The sequence below is a fragment of the Microcebus murinus genome, chromosome 4 (genome assembly GCF_040939455.1).
Source record: "Microcebus murinus isolate Inina chromosome 4, M.murinus_Inina_mat1.0, whole genome shotgun sequence".
Taxonomy (NCBI): domain Eukaryota; kingdom Metazoa; phylum Chordata; class Mammalia; order Primates; family Cheirogaleidae; genus Microcebus; species Microcebus murinus.
The window spans coordinates 3,998,084-4,017,120 of record NC_134107.1 but is presented as its reverse complement, the minus strand read 5'-3'; the positions used below and the strand labels follow the sequence as shown (position 1 = coordinate 4,017,120).

The following is a 19,037-nucleotide window of genomic DNA, read 5'->3' as shown; positions in this document are numbered from 1 at the left end:
GTACAGGCGGACATGGGACCCTGACAGTTGGGGGGAGTTCTGCATATGTGGCCAACTAGCCAGCTTCTAGGGAGCAAGCAGGGAGGAAACTGCCCCAGGGAGTCAGACGCCTGGATAACCCACTCCAAGAGGAGCGGGACATCAAGAAAACCAGGAGCCCCCAAATACGCTTGCTGCTTCTGCCTCAAGTGGGCGTTTTCCTTGCTGGTAAGAGGCTGAAGTACTAAGACACTAATGTGTTTATAATGTACAATGCAAATTTCACTCCAATTTCTGGCTTAAGAAGTCCGTGAGCCTATGCAGCCTTACAGTATCTCCTCAGCGGACTGTGCCTGCATCTGAGACTCAACCCCAGAGTAAGCCAGGGAACTCCCAAGAGGCAGGACTGCCACACAAAGCCCACATCCGCCACGGACTAGGCTTTTTCCTCCCCTTGCCCACACCAAAGTGGCTGCACATGTCGGGCTCCACTCCAGTGGATGGGGCCGGCGCATACTTTTTTTGCCCTTCACACATCTAAGTTGCCGGCCTTGAGAACTCAGACTGCCCATCCAAGAGAAGCACTGCTCTCCGTGTGGTCAGGTGCCCACAAAGTCTATCTCACCCCAGTGTCCCTGAAAGCACAGGCCTGCCTGGATGGCCCAACCACAAGCAAGCCATCCCCTAAGAAGTTGGCCTAGACAGGCTAGAAGAGCTGCGGAGCGGCAGGGGTGTTCCCACATCACCTGCCATCAGCATTCACCTGCTCACTCCTCTCACCTCACCTCACTGGGCCAGGCTTGCCTGGGACCCTCCTGCCTCCTCTTCCTCCAAGGAGGCCCACCCCACTGCCAAGGCTGCCCGTGCCTCCTCCCCCTCCCCTTCCTGCAGCCACCCGGTAAAGACCCAGGCCAGCCCTCCCTCCCTAACCCTTAATCCAGCCTGAGAACCAGGCCCTGCCTGTCTGTCCCCAAGGGCCTGGCTGCTGCCAGGACAGGTGCTGCTCTGCCCTACTCACGGTCCAGGCCTCACCCTGACTGCTCCTCAGGCTTCAGTGGGGCAGGAAGAGGAGGGCCTGACCTTTCACTGAGAAAGCTACTGCTGGGCACACAGATTCAAAGCGCTATGGAAAAGCCCACTTATGAAAACTTTCAGGGACACCAAGAGAATCATCTTTAACATGTTAACAAGAGGTTTTGTTACTGAAAGGGGAAAAGAAAGGTGTAACAGTGGCTAACAATTACTGAATTCTTTATTTGTGCCAGGCGAGGTGCCAGCACTTTACATGCCTGAGTTCATTTAATCCTCATAACCACAGAACAAGGTACTACCATCATTACCCACGCTTCACACAAGGTACTGCCGCTACTCACATGAGGTACCACAATTACTACCCACACTTCACACGAGGTACTGCCATTATTGCCCACACTTCATATGAAGTACTCCCACCGTCACCCATACCTCACACGAGGCACCCACCTGTTACCCATGCTTCACATGAGGTGCTACCACTGATACCCACACGTGACAGATGAGAAACTGAGGCTGAGATGTCAAGGCAATGGCCCAGGGTCACATAGTTAAGAAGTCAGATGGGAATCCAGACCTAGGTCAGCCACCTCCTAGGCCCAGGCTGAAAGCTGAAGCAATGTACCACCAGGGACAATCTGACTCTGAGACCAGCCTCGGGCTAGGTCCTTCCCAAGGTTCTGGGAAAAATTCCTCAAGCAAAGATGTAAAGACCAGCACAGACCTGCAGTTCCCCTGCTAAGTACATGCTAACTTAACCCTTTGTTGAATTGCCAGAAACTCCCAGATGAGTGAGCCCAGTTGTGCAAACCCACACGTCCTTGTCTTTTGTAAAACGCACTAAAACCCTCAGAGCATCCCACGGGCACAACCACATGACCACTGTTGACAAAACACTTATTTCTGAGCCCCTGTCTGCCAGCATACAAGATGAGGGAAGGGGCTCGAAGGACGTGATAAACACGCCCCAGCAGCCTATGTCATAAACCAGGATCGATTCTCATCTTCATTTCCAAGGAGACATACATACACACACGCCGACCACATGCTTAGGCCACTGCAGGAGCAAACCAGGATCCATCAACAGGGAGTTTGAGTGCAGAGGTCCCTTACTTCTTCTTCCCCCTCAAACAGCACTCAGCACTCACACATGTGGGGCAGTGACCAAAGCAGACACACACCAGTGGGAAAAAGACAGGTCCCCTGGCCACTGACACAGCAAGGAGAGTTTGGGACACAGTCCAGACCCAGCTAGGAGGGCTTCTGGGTTGGGCAGTGGCCAGGGCACATCCTAGCCCTCCCCACCTGACTCCCATCCCTAACCCCCAAATCAGGATCCTGACAGGGTCTTAGTTATCACCAGCCAGATGCCAAGTCATCTTTATTCAGGTCCAAATCACCAAGGCTCCTTTCCCTCCTGTGACCACAACCCCTCCCCACCCTCAAAAACCAGTGTCATGGCGGGACACCCACCTGTCTTCTCCCCCAAACTCTGCCAAAAGAGCCATGATTTGAAAACATTTGAGCAATGCATGAAGCAAGGAAACTTCCTAAAACCAGCAAGCAGCAGCTGTTAGAATAATTCATGTGGCTGTTTCAGAAAAGTGTCATAATCACTCTGGGTCTTTCTGGAAAAGTATCCAAAACCTCAAGCTGGAAAATCCTCAAAATCTAGAAAATGCAGGTTCCCAACCAGCTCCCAGGGCTCTGGGTTCACATCAAGCCTCTTTCCAGATGCTCAAATTGTTAGAAAGCTCTTTCTCAGGCTAAGTTAAGGTCTGTGTCCCTCTAACCTCTATCCATTAGTACTTCACTCATAAGAGCAGAGCAGAACAAACTTTTCCTGTGTTTGTGAGATGGTCCCTCAGATAGTTTATTCATTCAACTACTATTTATTACACTTTCACCCAAGACAAAGCACCACAGTTTGGAGATGGGGGCATGCAAGGGCAAAGTTCTACCCCTGTCCCCTGGAGTCAGTCAATCAGACAGAGTCACAGACAGATATGCACCTTTAGTTCATGACCCCTCTTGGGTCCTGATGGTCACACAGGGCTGCCACATCTCAATCCACTGCATCTTCTCAGCCCACTGAAGCAAAGATTAGCTGCTTGGGGTCACAGGGTATCTCACCAGCACCCAGCTTGCCCCAGACCACCCTCTCCAGAACCCAGCTCACCTCACCTCTGCCCAACCACTCCTCCAACTCAGCACCTCTAAAACCAAAACCCTGCAATCTGGGGTCCTGAATCACCCTCCAGTCCTTGCTCAGCTGCCACCTCTCAGACACCTCTCCTGCCTACCCACCCTCTCCCTCAGGGTGCCCGGATGTTTGCTTCACAGCACCCTGGTCTGTCTCCAGGAGACTCTAAGACCCCCCCACCCAGGGCAGGAATGGGCCATCTCCCCCATCACTGGACCCCAGCCTTGCTGAGGAGGGAAGGGACTCCAACAGTTGTCCAACCAACAGATGAATTGTCCTCAGCCCCTGGTATCCAGTTAATCCCACCCAATCTTCCTGCACAGTGTCTCTGGCACCTGTCCCTGCTTTTTATTCCCCGTCAGACAAATCCAAGGCCGTATTAGTTCATGCCTGCCTTTTCCCCCACAGCTGGCTTCCCTGCCCAACTGAAGTTGACATTCTCCTGCTCAGAAACCTTTGAGGGCTCTCCATGCTTCTAGAATGAAGTATAAACAGTCTCCTATTTGAGGGCGTCAACAATAACCACTACAACCTGTGTTTTCTGACCTTATTTCCCACTATGACTTTCCATGAATACTTCAGTACAGGAGGGTGAACTACTGACTCCATCCCTCCCTGACACTCCACTAGTGCAGAGTGCAGTATCTCAAGCCTTCTCCACAGGAGCAATGGCTGCCCTGAGACCAAGAAAACCATCTCCCTTCTCAGAACAATGTGCATCTGTGGCTAACAGGTCAGATGCCCCATCTTTTTCAGGTCACAGCATGTAATAAGGATTATGTCTGTACAGCATGCTGGAGTAAAACAAGGCTATTCACAGCCCGAGAAGCCGTCCAGGGGCTGGGGCCACCTGGCCACAGGGACATCTCTGCATCCATGGCACTCATGCCAGCCTACTGGCTGAGAAGCTCTGCCTACAGTCCCACAGCCAGTAACACATCTTCTGCTCTGGGCACTTCACTGTGTGGTGATGCAAAGCCCAGATTGCATTTCATTGCATGTGGCACCTACTGGAGTAGCCTACCTAGGCTCTTAAATGTTGATGGGATTACCTTTTAAAAATAAGTTTAAAAAACAAAAGCCAGTCTGGTTCACAGACTCAGAAGACTGTTTAAACAGATCAAAGTTCCCTAATTTTTCTAAGCAATTTAAGTGTCCTTTTTTCTACTGCAATAAACCAAGGCAACAGGGTGGATAAGCTTCCAGCATCTTAAACTTCACAGAAGGTGGGTGCAAGTCTCTGAGCTGCTCACTCAATGCTTGAGCTCCTTCCCCAGGTGACCTGTCCACTTTTATTGCCTTTTGTGCCAAGGTCACCTAATCTTATCTCTAGAAAGAGGAACCCCCTCTGTACTCCCCAAAGAGAAGAGTAAGCCCTTAACCAGGTTTGACGACCACTCCAGCAGCCAGAACTGACTCCTTCAGATATAAAGGATATGCAAGAAATAACCTCCCTTAATGTTTTTAGCAGCCAGGTTGTGCTGTTCTAGAATCATCCAGCCTCCTCAGCAAAGTGTTAAGGCCCTTGCTCTTGCCTTGGACTAGCACAGACGACCATCGGAGCTGGTGCAGGACCTGACATTTCGTCTGTCCCTCCCCATTTCCATGGGCTATTTGTTTTGCATTTTGAAATGGTTACCCACATTATCATCTATCTGAAGGATGTCTACAAATCAAGCATAATTACTTTATTTATAATAAAGGAGGGAAAATAGTTTTATGCTCTTAAAATTTGAAGCTATCACCCACTCATTTTCAGAACAAGAAACACTCAAGTTTGTTTTGTTTTTTTTTATAAGGCAGCCCTAAGCTCTTCCTCCCAGTGTCCTGTACCATCTCACACTACGGACACGCACAATGACCTCAGGATTCAAAAGGGACAAAGCCCTGCGGAAGGAAACTGGCCAATGGACCTACATAAATAGAGGAGGAAGCTAAAACAAAACAAAATTAATCAGGCCACAAAGAAATCAGTAAGAACAAGAGAGATCAGAAAGACCGAGCAAGCTCCAGGAGGGAACAGGGAGTTATGTACTCCACTCATTCCTTCTGCAAGACAAGCTTGGGCAGGCCACTCCTCCACTTGGGCCTCATAAGGGCTGCCCTGCACATCTTGAAGTCCATGGGCCCAGTGTTGGGTTCAGTGGAACAGAGCAGAGAAGACAGTAAGTCCCAGGTAGAATCCTAATTTGTCAGCTGCCCAACTACCAAAAACAGCTACATTTCTAAGACTATGGCCTAATAAATACAAATTGACGGTAAGGCTACAATTACATTTCAATCCACACTAAGTTACTAATAATATCTTTGCCCAAGAAAACTTCAAAAGCAGACCAGGCAACTCCTAGCACTGACACCTGAGGCTCTCACCCTGCCCCGGCCTCCTAGACTTCAGCATCAGGAAACGTAGCTTATACAGTGGGGAAAAGAGACAAAAGGAAAAAGACTCAATACTAAAAACTTGACCAAAGGTCTAGGGAGGGGAGGCAGGAGACAGATGATCCCCACACAAACTACTAGGAAGGTCAGTCAATCAAAAAAGCATATTAAGGAAAATGCCAAACACACCAGGAGGTTTTCCCTGGGTTAGGAGTATAAGAGAATCCCAGGAAGGGAGCTGGCTACAGAATCCTCTGTGAGAACGACACCATTGAGGGGTCAGGCATTAACCCTTTGCAAGTCCAAGGAAACAACAGAAAATGAAGTTCAGGTGATCCTTCGATGACAAGCAAGTCCTGAGAACAGCACAGGTCTTCAGTGACTCAACCAATTCAATCAATGCCTTCAGACCAAGAGTTCAATTCTCCACTCTACTTTCTCCAGTCACATTGAGCAACTGGGAAAAATGTTCCTGTGGATGTAAAGGAAAGTGGAGCAGCAGTTTTCAGAACTTGCTGGCAGAGAGAGCCTGCCCAAAACACACAAGAAAACTAAAAATCTGTTGACACTACCACAACAATCCACCAATGCCAAACTCCAGTGACATGAATACAGAATGCTCCTCGACTTACAATGGGTTTGATCACAATATTAGCCCAAGGCAAATGCATTCAATGCTGGCAATACAACAGCCTGTCCCCAATTTACAAAGGTTCAACTTACAATTTTTCAACTTTACATAGTATGAAAATGATCTGCATTCAGGAGAAACCATAACCCCATCATAAACCAAAGGAAACTCCTCCACTTATAATGGGATTACATCCCAATAAACAATCTTAAATCTAACCATTGTAAATCGAGACCTATCATACTAGCCTGAAACTCATTTACCTTCAAGGCCAGGGTGAGCAGCTGCCTCTAAGGTAAGAATGTGCAGAGTAAAGTTTAACAACCACTGACTCAAAGGCTAATTGCACAGAACAGCTATGATCAGAGGAAATGTCATATGGGCATTATATGCAGATTTAGGGCCACAGGGTTTGTCTCTTCTCTTCTGGATACCACCAGACTTTTTTTTTTTTTTTTTTTGAGACAGAGTCTCACTTTGTTGCCCAGGCTAGAGTGAGTGCTGTGGCATCAGCCTAGCTTACAGCAACCTCAAACTCCTGGGCACAAGCAATCCTACTGCCTCAGCCTCCCGACTAGCTGGGACTGCAGGCATGCGCCACCATGCCTGGCTAATTTTTTCTATATATATTAGTTGGCCAATTAATTTATTTCTATTTATAGTAGAGACAGGGTCTCACTCTTGCTCAGGCTGGTTTCGAACTCCTAACCGCCCGCCTAGGTCTCCAAAAGTGCTAGGATTACACAACCAGACTTTTTAAGTCAATCTCCTTATGATAAATTCTGACTACCCCCAAATTGTTAGCTTCCAGTGGGGGTTCTGTTATAAAACAAACCTAGCTCCTCAATCTGTTTCACTGTGGATAAATGAGATGTCAGATGCTCAGGGGATTGTTGTGCAGTTGTCATCTGGAGGGAGAAGGATTTTGGCTCCAAGGTGAACGGGAGAAACAGAGGCTGGAATACCCCTTACTCCTTGTGAAAATTTCGCACTTGTTCTCACAGCCATCCTAAGATGGTCAAAGATACTGTCCCCATCAACAGATGAGAAAGCTGAGGCCACAGGGCCAGGTGACCCGCCCAAGGCTGAAAAGCAGTAAACTACCCATAGTCAGTGACAAAGCCAGATGTGTCCAACTCCCAAGCTGGCCAGAGAGCTGTTAAGTCTGGAAGAGAAGTCCAGAAGGAAAATGAGATTTACCCTGGCTCTCCCAGTTGCTACTGTGCGCACCATCAAATAACCTCCATCCATCCCTGGCCACAGTCCACTCAGGGATAAAGCCAGAGGTACAAGGGCCCCTTCTCAGTTCCCAAAGGCAGGAGCCCGTGACAGATCTGCCTGGCAAACAGCGTCCGATCTCACAGGTGCCAAGGCTATCCCTGAATGTCAGGATGTGGGCTTCAGCAAGCCTGGGTCAGGAAAGAGGCTGCCTCTTGGGATGGGGCACAACCAACCCAGCCATTCCTTATCACCAGGAAGGCCCCAAGGCTAGTGGAAAAAAACATACAAAGTCTGAAATCTGAAAGGCTGAGTCCCACTAGCAAAATAATCAGCAAGGTAATGCTGGCAAGTATCACCCCCCTGTAGGGGACTTTGCTTCCTTCCATCTGGACAGTGGGGATGGGCTGTGGCACAAAGCTGAAGCATGTCTCCAAGGGGTACACACAACAGTGACGATTTGCCCACAAGGATGGAGGTGTTCCCCACAGGAAAGGCAGGGCAACTGTTAATGCCTTTTTGCTCTGGCTCATCCATTATAGTCACAACAGCATGTTACAGTCACAACTGAACTCCAAGTTATTGGACATGGACATGCACTAGGTGCTGGGGTAGATCACTTGCATTTACTATCTCACTCCCAACACAGCCTTCCCTGATAGTAAGTAAACCCCCTTTTATAGAAATGGGAAACAGGGCAAGGTTCAGCAAGGTCCCATCATTAGGAATTGGCCAGGCAGGGCTCACACCAGGCTGTCTGAGGCAAAACCAGGTTGTCCATGTCGCCACTACAAAGACCTGGGCCTGTGGCCTCACTAAGCAAACAGCCCTGGACTTGCAGTGGCCTCCCCAGCACAGGAAGAGCCAGTCTTTCACCATAATGCAGCAATATTTTTAACATGTGCTCAAAGGCACCACCTATTTAGGCTGAGTTAAGTTTCAAGGTTCAAACCAAAAGATCTGACCAGCAAGGCAGGCTGGGTAGCTCCGGGTCCTGAGATAGAGCTGTAGGAGGATCAGCTGAAGGATTCTTCAATCCTTCAAACAAGTGAACTCTCTCTCTAATCCTGCACTACCACACGCCCTATAATGGCTCTGCCCTCCTTGCAGCCACAGTTAACACCCGACTATCTTTGAGGCCCAGCAGCCTCCAAGTCCTACCACTTCAAATCTCCCCAAAAACTCCTACCTCAACTTGCTGGAAGCCCCTTTTCAGGCACTGCCCATCCTGGACTTGCAGGATGTACTAACTGTCAGCACGTACTAACTCGGATGCTGGCCTCCACACTCCTCACAGATAGTATGTCTGATAGCTGGAGCCCCTTCATGTAAGGAATCCTAGAACTGGCAATCAGAAGAGACAGGCAAGTGCCCTGACAAACTCACCTGTGAAAGGGGTGCCTTTGGGAGGATCAAGAGAGAGAAAGCGGGTATGGGGACAGAGAAGCTGCAAAGGGCACTGGATGTGCAAATATGAGACATTCTCACTGAGGCCCCTTTCCCCCACACCATGGAGGGTTTCATGGCTTCCCAATCACTTCCTGATGCTACCTGCAGGTATTCTATTAGAGTAAATTTCTTTGTCTTCTAAAAGACTAACCTACATTTCCATCAGACAAAAAGAGGTCACAAATACAGCCTGGAAAGCACGGGGTGGGGGAGGGGCAAGAAAGCCCATAGTCTGACATTCTCTTGACAAAAAAGTCCTCCATCACATTTGTGAGAATCTGCGAGAACCAAAGCTCCAGCAGGATCTGTCCCCAGCCAGCACTTTTGTTTCTGAGAGCACCAGTCTCACTACACCTGGCTGCAAGCACTTCAAGATCCCTGACTTTTTCATCTCAACCTTCTTAACAGGCTGCCTTCCTAATTCAATTCAAAAACACATCTTTGCAAAGTTAGCACATAAAATAAATCCTGTTACCTGGAAGACTAGCAATCTGAGGCCAGACTAAGTCACCTGCTGAAACAGTGCAGATAACTCAAGAACAACCATTCTAACAAATGACCACACTTAGCAGAGAGCACAGTTCTCTAAGCTTCAAACCATGACACTGCCAACTCGTTCTTCTGGTTCTGCCACAATCCCAACCACACAAGGGTTGGGAGGGAATCCCAGGGATGCTCTATTACCCCAGGTCAGCTGCTCATGAAGACTTCACCCACTCGCCTATTTCATAATCTTCCTAGTTTTCTACAACGAGCATATAAATTAACTCAATTATCGGGGGAAAAAGGTATAGAGAAAATAGCCCTGCCTGTTCCATTTGATGGCACAGAAACACCAGAGTCCAAGCAGGCAGTTCTGTAGACAAGCATGAGTTGTACAGCCTGTCAGATGTTAGCACGTGCTGATGGTCCTCAACCAAACTCAGTGGTAAGGGCTCTAACATTTTTGTTTCTGTTGGGAGTTGACATATCCAAGACTCTGCAAATCACTATTAAATTTTCTCCCTAGAGAACAAATACCAGAAAATGCCAACATTTCAAGAACAACTTGACTACTTCAGCAGCCACATCCTTGAAGAATCCTTCAGTCTACGACCCAAAGAGGTCCTGGCTGTGCGCCTCACTGCACCAGCCCCTGCCTTATCCCTTTCAATGTGGTCCCACTGCTCTGGGGGTAAAATCCCATACCCCACCTCAGCCATTGGGTACCCAGCCACCTGCCCATCTAGTCTCTAGTGCCCCATGACTCTCTCTGTTCCAATCACAACAATGTTCCTTCAATCCAAGCACTCTCTTCCAGAAACACTCTCCCTTTTTCTCTTTACCTACTTAAGCCCTACTCATCCATCCTGTGAACCCTGTAGAAGAAAGGCCCCCTTTGGGCTCACCAGATCAGTGTCCCTCTCTCCTTGGCCCCTGTAAGTTTTCCTATCTTTGAGATTAATTATGATTCCTGTGGTGGCTCACGCCTGTAATCCTAGCACTCTGGGAGGCCGAGGCAGGCGGATTGCTCGAGGTCAGGAGTTCAAAACCAGCCTGAGCAAGAGCGAGACCCCGTCTCTACTATAACTAGAAAGAAATTAATTGACCAACTAATATATATGTATATAAAAAAAATTAGCCGGGCATGGTGGCGCATGCCTGCAGTCCCAGCTACTCGGGAGGCTGAGGCAGAAGGATTACTTGAGCCCAGGAGTTTGAGGTTGCTGTGAGCTAGGCTGACGCCATGGCACTCACTCTAGCCTGGGCAACAACTGAGACTCCGTCTCAACAACAACAACAAAAAAATTATGATTCCTGGTCCACTAATCTCACTGTAAACTTCACTGAGCAGAATTCCTAGCACAGTGCCGGAGGCACGGTATGCACTCTGATATTCATTGAATAAATCAATCCAGAAATCACTACATGCAATGCCAGAAATTCACAAAATAAATGATGCAAAACAAGTCAGAGGAGCTACTGAAGAGTTGAAAATTAGAGTCTTTAAAATGTTTCAATACTCAAAAAATGCTTCTCATTTTAAGAAAACCCACAAAATACAGAGATACCAAAAAGTTTAAAAAAAACAAAAACCTGCTAATCCTAATCCAGAGATTTTTATTGACATTTTGGTACAGATCCTTCCAGGATTTTTTCCTGAGAGTAGCATTATTTTTCCCTCACTATAAGATATAAGATTGTGGGATCTGCCAAATGATACTGCATTAAGAGAGATGACTTGACATTTAAAAAAATGATGTCATCTGAATGGAAATAACAACAACGCACGCATGCATCCAAATCACTAATACAGATGCCCTCCCATTCTCTACAACCTGCAGTCCTCAACCCCTGGGCCGTCCAGTGGCATCTGTGGCCTGTTAGGAACCAAGCTGCACATCACAGCCTAAGCTCCATCATCCCCCCCACCATGGAAAAATTGTTATCCATGAAACTTAGGAACCAGGCCACACAGCAGGAGGTGAGCAGTGGGCAAAGCTTCATCTGTATTTACAGCCACTAGAGCTGCTCCCCATTGCTCACATCAGCACCTGAGCTCTGTCTACAATCCCAGCCCCGCATACCCTGTGGAAAAATTGTCTTCCATAAACCAGTCCCTAGTGCCAAAAAGGTTGGGGATCACTGATGTTCTACATGACTTCCAAGATGATAGGCAATCTTGACAAAAATCAGCTTTAGAATTTTAGGAGACAAATAAGAAATGAAAGATGAAGAGGGTGAGGGAGTAAGTGAAGAGCAAGGGTCTAGAAAGTCCCTCTCAAAATTCTAGGAAACTTTTCTGAGTCCAAGGCTGAGGAAGCAAACACAAATAGGCGACTCCACGGCTTGGCTCCCTAAAGCCCAGCTAGTAACTCTGCTCTCCCAGGACAAAGCAGGGCCAGAATGGTGTCCCCAAGTCACCAGATTAACCTCCACACCCAAGTAGAGGTGCACTAGAACCTAGACAAGAAAACCTTCTTCTGTTTTAGAAGCTCCAGAAACATGCTCACTCTTTTGCCTTGCAAACAGAAGCATTGTGGGCTCTGGAGCACCAAGCACTGGGTGCCCGGCTCTGCCTTTCCACTAAGTAGCCTTAGGCAAGCAGACTGGCCTCCAGGAGGCCCAATTTCCTTACCTGTGAAGTGGTGATTATACGCCCCCACTCCCCATGAGATCTTTATGTACACGGAATATGCCTGTGCACAGAGCTCTGCACATAGTAGGCACTCAAATCTGGGAGCTAGTAGGAGCTATTAGCTCTCCTCCACAGCCTGCAGTCAGGTCTGACAAACTACTGATTTTAGAATATATTAACAAACTGGTGCCAACAAACATTATTTTGTGTAATCTTGCTTAACAGAAAACTTGTAACTACCACCAGAAGAAAAAGTCAACAGGATGAGTAAGTCCAAGGCTGAGGCAACCGCAGAGGGCTGTCTCTCCATTTCTCTGTGCTGCCACAGCCAGGAGGTGTCACTGTGTGAATGGGCACACAGAACCAGAGATGTACACTGTACTTCCAAGAAAACTGAAAGAAGTAAATCGGTAAGGAAGAGAGAAAATTAAAGGTTCAAATGACTCACTCGGACTTTGATCTAAACAATCCAAAGCTCTTAAGATAAAGATGAACTACACACCTAAAAACCTTAGGTAACACACACAAAATTAAACAGTTTCTACAAAATTCTCAGAGCAAAACAAAAACACGCACCCAAGTGTTGTCATTCTGCTCCTAAGAAAAGGGTCCCCATTCATTTTTGGGTCCCAGTGTGCACACACACCAAGTGCCCGTCAAGCTCTCAGTCTGGGTCCTGCCCATAAGCCTTTCCTGTTGAAGTGATCAATTCCGATTCTTGGCAATAATCCCTTTAAAAGGCCAGCTGCTGCTGTTTAGTCACTGATGCCGACCCATTCCAGGTGGGAAAAAAGAAATCAATGGAGCCACCGCCTAGATGGGGAGGCGAATTTCAAGTGTAGAGCTCTGGGAAAGGCTGGAGCCCAGAGAGGGGGAAGGGTCCCGCGGCTCCCGGGGGTCAGGCAGGAAGGGCGCGAGCCGAGGGAGGGCGGGGGGAGGGCCGGCCCTGCAGGCGTGGGCGCGCGGGGACTCTTATTCTGACACGGGAGCCGCCGCCGCCGCCGCCGCGGGGTTCAGCGCCGCAGCCCAGCCCGCGCAGGACCCCCACCCCCTGCGCGGGACCCCAGCCCAGCGCGCCCACGTGCCGCCCCCAGCAGTCCCGACCGCTTGGGAGCAGCGCCTGGCGGCCCCGCCCCTCCCCCGGCCCCGCAGGAAGCGCAGGAGGAAGCGGGGCGACGCAGAGACTTTCCGGGACCCCCGCCCCGCCCGTCCCCCACGTGCCCGGGCAACGTAGGAGCGAGGAACTTTCCAGGGTGGCGCAAGAAGACGCTCCCAGAACACAAGTAGAACTCGCTCGCTCTCACTTTTCCACGCTCACGAGGGGGTCCTTCACAGCCCCCCGCCCCCCGACCCTGCTCGGTCCGCGCCGCCGCCGCTCCAGTCTCCACCGCGCGGCCCGGGCCCCCGCCCCCCGCCAAGTTTGGTCCGGAACTTACCCGGCCGCGGGTCGGCCGGGCCCTAGGGCAGCGCGCGGGTTCGCGGGGCTGCGGGGCCAGGGTCGCCCGCGGGGTCGGGCGGCGGAGGGGCCGGGGGCGCCGGGCTGCGCGCGCTAGCTCCGCCTGTGGGGCCGCCCGGGCCCGCGGCGCTCGCTCCGCCGGTCCGCCCGCCCGCCCGCGCCGCCGGCCAGATAATGCGCCCCTCGGCCGCACACATGGAGCCCGGCTCCGGCGTCACCGCCCGGGACATGCGCACCAGGTCAGCGCGCCCGGCCCGCGGCCCCCAAAACACCGGGGAGCTCTTAAAGGCGACGCCGCCCGCCCGCGCCCGGCTGGGCGGGGCCGGCAGCCGAGGGGCGGGGCCTGATTGGGAGGGGCGGGGCTCGTGGGCGGGTCTCGAATGTTGAGGGGGCGGGGCGGCCGGTCCCGCCCCGGAAGCACCGCCCCTCCCCGCTGCGCTCCCACGCGACACCTAGCTGTGCGCGTAGGTTTCCCACGCGGGCTCGGGCGGGCTGCCTGCCGCCGAGTCCCAGCGCCCTCCGCAGGCCGAGGGTCGTCGCCAGCTCACCGTGGCACAGCCGGGCGGGCCGCGCCCAAGGCTGACTCACGCGACGTGCTCACTGCTGACCTCGATCCAGCTGAGCTGAGCGACCTCAAGCAACTCTGAGCTGCCTTTGAAAGGGGGGTTAGGATGGCACCCCTACGGGTTCGTCCCGCGGAAGCTCCTCTCTGGGGAACTTAGGCCCGGTGTCTTTGTGGCGAGGGCGGAGTGTGGATCGGCTGAATGATCACTTCTCCAGTGCAGAGAACGGAGTTCTACAAAGGAAGCTCCAGACCCACCCACCTCAAGACACTTGGGGACGACCCGCTCTCCCTCTCCAGTTACCTCCCAGTCTGCCCTAGTGCCTCTGGGAGAAGGTGAAACAACCCAAGAAAGCAAACCTTCACCCTTCCCTTTCCAGTTACACGAAAGAAACAGTGTGAAAACCTGAAAGTCTAAGATGGGCTCTGGAAATGTTAAACTACATACATCAAAATACAATTTCAATAGGGAAAATATAAAGTTCATGGAAAATCTAGTATCACAAGAAGGCTCTCAATATCAAGGTCAGGTTCTGAAGAATAACCAAAACAGCCTCTTTTCATGTTTTTTTAAAATAATTCATGAAGAGACACCTAGACTCCTGAAGAGTAGTGACTTACAATTTTTTAGAACACGCCCCAATACATATATACACAACTGAAACAAAAGTTGCACCAAACATAACTTTACCATTTGCAATGTACTCTGATATTTTCTATTCTATTTCATTTGAAAAAAGAATCAATGTAATTCCCACTCAAGATTGGGTCTTGACTCCAAACTCGAAAAACCCTTCATGTAGAAAAAGTTTTACAAAATTGTTTTTCTGCTATATGCCCCAATCAGAAAGTTCCCCAAAGCTCTGGTTTGAGTCCCACATAGGATTGGCAACTTTTTTTTTTTTTTTTTTTTGGAGACAGAGTTTTTTTGTTGTTGTTGCCCGGGCTAGAGTGAGTGCCATGGCATCAGCATAACTCACAGCAACCTCAAACTCCTGGGCTCAAGCGATCCTCCTGCCTCAGCCTCCCGAGTAGCTGGGACTACAGCCATGTGCCATCATGCCCAGCTAATTTTTTGTATATATATTAGTTGGCCAATTAATTTCCTTCTATTTATAGTAGAGACGGGTCTCACTTTTGCTCAGGCTGGTTTTGAACTCCTTGACCTCAAGCAATCTGCCCCTCAGCCTACCAGAGAGATTGGCAACTTTTTGTTATAGATTCTACTCCCCAACCCTCAACCCCAAAATCCTCCAACTGCTTAATGCAACATCTGCCACAACCTCCCTTGGGCCAAAAGAGAAGCATTCCTCAACCTAAAAATGAAACAAAATACAAATTGCTGACCCCCAAACACCTTCCCTGACCCAGTTTTGTCAGCAGTTGCTTTACTTTGCTACAAAGAAATTCGAATGTTCAAATTCAAACACCAACCAAATAAAAAGTTTTAGTCTTAAACAAGTATCTTAGTATAGGAATTCAGAAAGCTCCCTGATCCCATGTGCAAGGATAAATTAAGGCAAATATCCAGGTTTTTCACTTTAATTCAGCAGCTATATATTCTGAGAACTGCTTTATGCTACCATGATTAATCAGATGATGTATATTAAAGCAATACAAACACAATATTACCTCATTGCTCCTCACCTGGGTCTTGATTAATGTCAGCTTAATTAGCTACAAACAGAGCAAAGTGTGGTCAAGTGGGAGACCTTAGACTCAAGATAGATGTAGAGATTCCAGAGTCTGAGCTGGGCAAGCCCTGTGTAAGTCAACAAGGTGACAACCACCCAGTTTTAAAGAGGGAGGCATCAGCTGCAATGTATTAATGACACACCCCTGTGGACTGAGGCGTGCACTGGTGACAGGTGGGCTGCTCCAAAGGGCAGTGCCAACTTCTCCGCTGGAAAGTAGGGGGGGGAGATGGTTGAAGAATTAGCTACAGGGTTTATTTCTGTGACAGGAAGAAAAGTTCAGGTGTGTAGATAGATAAAGTGACAGTGAATCCAGACCTGCTTGGGGTCCCCCAATGCTCAGGCTGGGTGAAAGCTGAGGCTGCTTGGGTGAAAGACCTTGCTGCCTTAGTGCCTAGTGCTAGACTAAACAGCAAATAGTTCAGTTGGGTGATTATGAAATATGATGCAATCACCTTCAGATGCCATTCTAAAGCTGAGGAAACTCTAATTGAGAGACAACTAGGATCAGAACCATGTTCTTCTCAAAAACTTCTCTGCTCTGAGAACAAGACAGTCAACTAATACATAGGGATACCAGTTGTCAATACTGTACTTTATCAGTCAGATAAGCTGTCCTAATAAAAAAATAAGGGAAAAATGCTTTAACATTGTACTTTAAAAACACTTCTGTTATTTAGTTAAACAAAATTTCATTCCAAATTTGTTTTAAACTCTTTTTTTTTTTTTTTGAGACAGTCTCACTCTCTTGCCTTGGCTAGAATACCATGGCGTCAGGCTAGCTCACAGCAACCTCAAACTCCTGGGCTCAAGTGATCTTCCTGCTCAGCCTCCCAGGTAGCTGGGACTACAGGCATGGGACACCGTGCCTGGCTAATTTTTTCTATTTTTAGTTGTTTGACTAATTTCTTTCTATTTATAGTAAAAATGGTGTCTCACTCTTGCTCAGGCTGGTCTCGAACTCCTGAGCTCAAGCAATCCTCCAGCCTTGACCTCCCAGAGTGCTAGGATTACAGGTGTGACCCACCATGCCTGGCCTAAACTTCATATCTTTGATAGACTAAATCCCTGCTAATAACAGCCAGGCCTTCTTTGATCTTAACCACTGCAAAAAATAGTCTAATTATCTATTAAATGTACTATTATATAAACTTCTAAACACCATCTGAGGCTGTTCCTACACAACTGAGAGACTGAAGGAAAGAGATTTGGGCCAAATTCTGTGTTCATGTCTGCTTTTAAAACAGAAATTGGCCAAAGCTCCACAGTAGTATGAAACTGAAAAGTAGCAGCATCACCTACTGAATGTTCAAGGCACCATACTTTTTTTCAATCAGAAAATTTCTTGGCTAGCTCTCTGGGAGGCCGAGGTGGACGGACTGCGGATTGCTCAAGGTCAGGAGTTCGAAACCAGCCTGAACAAGAGTGAGACCCCGTCTCTAATATAAATAGAGAGAAATTAATTGGCCAACTAATATATATAGAAAAAATTGGCTGGGCATGGTGGCGCATGCCTGTAGTCCCAGCTACTCGGGAGGCTGAGGCAGGAGGATCGCTTGAGCCCAGGAGTTTGAGGTTGCTGTGAGCTATGCTGATGCCATGGCACTCACTCTAGCCTGGGCAACAAAGCGAGACTCTGTGTCAAAAAACAAAAAAGGAAATTTCTTTAAAGTTTCTTTCTTCTTTTTTTTTTTTTTTTAGCACATTCTTTCCTGTTGTATCTTTAAAGTTTCTGGTGGACAGAAAGTAAGATGACTTATGTGATAAACACTGATTGACAAGAACTAAGTAATAAGAGACCACTCGTTCCAAGGGTTTGCAGGCCAAGGAGCCTGCAGGCACACACTCCAGAAGCTGACAGGCTGGTGGTACAGACAGACACAGAATGAGTATGATGCAGAAAACACATTCATAAGAAAGACTGAGGAATCACAGAGAAAGGAGCTGCTCCCCTCCATGGAAAGGGGTCTGGGAAATCTTTGTGGATGTGACATTTGTGCCAGATCTTAACGGATGAGTTAGGGTGAGTGTCCTAGGCAGGCAGAACAAAGACCAGCCCACCACACCAAAATACCTGGAGTTTAGGGGCTTTGGGGAAGAAAAGGCTGAAAAAGGATGGATTATCCTTTAAACATTCTAGATGCTTTTCCCTCTCAAAACACAGAATGAACAGTCAACTACTCATTTACATTCATAAGCAAACCAGGCCTAGTTATGTAAGTAAGCTTTAACCAGTTTTGAGATTACTACTATCAAACTGCAATACTAGGCTCCCACTTGTTTTCTGAAAAGCTCTCTAAAGAAGAATAAACAGGTTGTTTATTAAAAAGTACACCAAGTTTTTTTTTAATTACCCTTATGAAAAAAACAAAAAAAGCCCCAATGGTTTTCTGTACTTCGCATTGTTAGTACTGTAAAGTCTAAAACTGTTTTCACTGAGTTTAGCGACAATATAACAACAATCCCTAAGGGAAGATTGTTTTAAAGTTTCTTATTTCACCCCAAATTCATGTTCACACAGTGAGATTACAATACAATTGGCTGGGAAAGGAAAGGAAAAGATTAATTTCTACAGAATTTGATTTCTTTAGTACTTTGATACTTTTCTCAAGGATCAAAAAAAAAAAATAGCTAAAAGGACTCTTACAGTGATTCTTTAGGAAACATACAATACTTCCAATGCATTACCACTGCTACAAGCATCATATTTGAAATCATGACATTCTCACACTAAATCAGGAGTCTGCAGACAGATCAGTATCCATTGTCCCCATCCCTGTCATTTATGCTGAAAAGCTCCCTGAAATACAGCTCTCTAGAAATGGTCCACTTTGTCAATGTGAGTTTGTTTTGTTTTGAATGTCATCTCTCACCACAGTTCCTTACACTTAGTGTTTATGCAACATGGACTTCAGGCACCATCTACAGTGAGGCATGTTCTGTCCAGAGCGAGCCTCTGTGTGGCCCTGACACTGTACTGCTATCACAAGGTTCTAAGCACAAATGCTTCCCTAAAGGGTTAATCACAAACTGCTCAGAAGAATTGTCATGAACCGGAAGTGTATCTCCCACTCTGTCTTCATCTGCCATGTGTCACTAGTTGGCAAGGAATATCTCTTTTGTGTCTATATATGGTTTACAAAACATACCCACCTCATTTAGATCAATTTTAAATCTCGAAAACTTAGTAAGTGAACTATGTTTTCTATGAATCAAAGAATTAAAAGAAAAAATCAGAAAACACCAGAAAACAAAGGCTTGAGTCTAGGGACCAGCCTATTCAAACCTGCTTTAGCAAAGAAAGACTGTTAGTGAC

The 19,037-nt window shown here is 48.0% G+C and overlaps 1 protein-coding gene across 4 annotated transcripts in view; it reads right to left on the bottom strand.

Annotated features, from left to right (window-relative positions):
• Positions 1-19,037, bottom strand: part of GATAD2A (GATA zinc finger domain containing 2A) — a 98,319-nt gene that overhangs the window by 68,791 nt on the left and 10,491 nt on the right. The window contains exon 1 of one of the 4 annotated variants that reach the window (XM_012741422.2): positions 13,446-13,718. The exons of 2 other annotated variants lie outside the window; for them this stretch is intronic. The gene's annotated coding sequence lies outside the window, so the exon portion shown is untranslated. Of the gene's footprint in view, positions 1-13,445; positions 13,719-19,037 lie in introns of those variants that run through there. One more of the 4 variants, XM_012741419.2, reaches the window with a different exon arrangement.